Source organism: Triticum dicoccoides, chromosome 1B (genome assembly GCF_002162155.2).
Source record: "Triticum dicoccoides isolate Atlit2015 ecotype Zavitan chromosome 1B, WEW_v2.0, whole genome shotgun sequence".
Lineage (NCBI taxonomy): Eukaryota > Viridiplantae > Streptophyta > Magnoliopsida > Poales > Poaceae > Triticum > Triticum dicoccoides.
This window is the reverse complement of record NC_041381.1, coordinates 147,273,573-147,276,182: the sequence shown is the minus strand read 5'-3', so window position 1 is coordinate 147,276,182 and position 2,610 is coordinate 147,273,573.

Sequence of the window (2,610 nt, the reverse complement as noted above, 5' to 3'; positions counted from 1 at the left end):
AGCTAACTGGTGAACTTCTTCCTCCCCTCCGGCTGTTTCTCTCTTCAATCCCAAATCGACTGACCCCAATTCAAAAGTCAGGCGACTGACATGTATCTATTGTGTCTTAAAAAACACTTGTTTGAGAAGCCACCTCTTCTAGCCTTCCCCAAAACCATTAACTCCTCAGTCCTCAAGTTGCACCCCAAAACTTCCACCCTCTCTTCAAAGTTGAGAAGCTCCTACTAATTCTTCCTAAACCTTCTCTCTCCACCCTGTCACTAGATTTCAATGTGCAACAGATGGCACGCCACCGGAACAAATGCGTCTCGGCTAAAAAACCTTCTCTCTCCACCCTGTCACTAGATTTCAATGTGCAACAGATGGCACGCCACCGGAACAAACGCAACTCGGCTAAAAAACCTTCTCTCTCCACCCCGTCACTAGATTTCAAGGTGTAACAGCTGGCACGCCGCCGGAACAAACATGACCCGGCTATAGATTCCCTGTGCCGCCCCTCCTTCATAGTCAAGGTGTCGTCCGAGCGCCCCCCCCAAGCCCAACCATGGTGAGGAGCCGACCCACCATCTTGACATAGTTATTAACGTGTCGTCATGCCAAAATCAAGCGAAGGTCGCTGCAATCATCGCCATGCAGCACACGACCACGGTCGTCGACTCGAGCTCCACATCAGAGGAGGACGAGGACGTTGGCGACGATGTGCAGCTCCTCATGTACGAGGCGACAGAGTGGCACTACGAGCTCATGTTCGCGGAGGAGGCGGAGCACCACACTAGTCCTCATTGATCATGAAGCGGTGGAGGAGCACCGCGCCATTGAGGTGTCGATGAAATCCTAAGCGCGACCCCGTTGCCAACCCGTGACATAGAGGGGTATTGATGCTATGTTCATGGAGCTCGGCTCTGACGACTCCACGATGATCCGAATTCCCGGACTTGGATGGGAGCCCACTTTCACCAGGTGCCGGGCCTGACGAGGCGTAGATGTATCTCATTTTAGCTGGAATGAAGAGTGGTAATTATTTTAATTTAGGTACTTTTATGTTCTATTAATGTGGCCGTGTTTTATGAAGAGTGGTAGTTAATTTAGTTTGTAGTCATCACTTGGTGGTCCATGGACCTAGTTGTAATTTTTGGTATTCTCTGTACTGTCATGGTGGATGGTGAATAGATTGAAAGTTTCTCCTGCAAAAAATGTGATAATATATTGTATACAATTAACTAAGTTATCTAATCTAGTTTCAAATTATGTTCGAAATTACTCTTTGTGCAAATTTGAGCTTTTGAGGAGTAAAGAATTTTGGGAAAGAGCTACGTGCAAAAGGTTTTAAGGTCATCTCCAACGACTACCAATCGCAGACGATGATGCGGAAGCCAGCCATCCAAGCCTATTTCCTAAATATTCGCCTATGTTTTTTCTAAGATCGCAACACTCAAAATAATTACAGAAAATAGCACAATATATCCAAAAATGACATGCAAATATCTCTAGTACAACAATAGTTCAAATGTAAATATTACATCGAAGATAACCAAATGTTCAACAACTTTTCCAAATTCATCGATTCCAAGTTCGATGATACTATTTAGAACCGACACAAGTCTTCCCACACACACTGGTCCTTGAGCTTCATCCAACAATGTATGAGCTTGAATGACCTGCTTCAGTCCTATAGTACATCCCGGCAACACGTGCAGTCTATACAACATGTAAAGCAACATTGAACGAATGAATGAATTAAACAACATGTAAGGCAACATGAAGCAAAACTTATAATCTCCATGGTTGACGATGGCCACGGTGTCTCCACTCGTGCAACCACACCGCCAAACTTCATGATAGAGTTGCAGATGGTAAAAAAGTACCATCCATGCAGTATCAACTTCACATCGTGCTGATGGATGATGTGCATGTCGTACGACATAAAGTTCTTTCACAAATGAAGCGCTGCCAGAAGATTGAGCCCCTTGAGTTCCTGCCTATAAAGTTCGCAGATACGGCCAACGACGCATCGCACAACAACTCATCCTCCTTCATCGAGTATCCCATTATTGTGCTTACTTTAGAACAATAAGAGGTTCAACAAAAAAGCACAATGACATTGTATCAAACACCTGTGGTGTACGCCATGGACGTCGTCGGCATGGGGCGGATAATACCTGATTGCGGAGGGATCCTGGATGGACGATGGCGTATTCCAAGGAGGGCAGGCATGTTGGTGGGGGCTACAGACTTCCTACGACGCCTAGGTGGTTCTTGGAAAGGTACAACGACCGCGTCAGACGAGGAGGGTGCGGCTGCATAGTAAGGGGGAGTAGGGGCAGAGTGAAAGAAAAATGGACTGAGAGGGATTTGAGTGGGCCGGGGTGTTGGAGTCCTACGTGACAGGAGTACGGACTCCCCTAATGCCCCCCACCCCCACACCCCAGTTACAGGAAAATGGACGACCGTACTGCTCTATGGCCCAATGGGTATCGCGTTGGATGACATAATACGGTCGGACAATTCTATTCAGACATATGCAGACAATTTGAGGGTCAGTGTTGAACATGCCCTAACTCCTCAAGATTGAAGTTAAGTTTTAGAAGGGGGTTGTCATTTGAGGAGTTA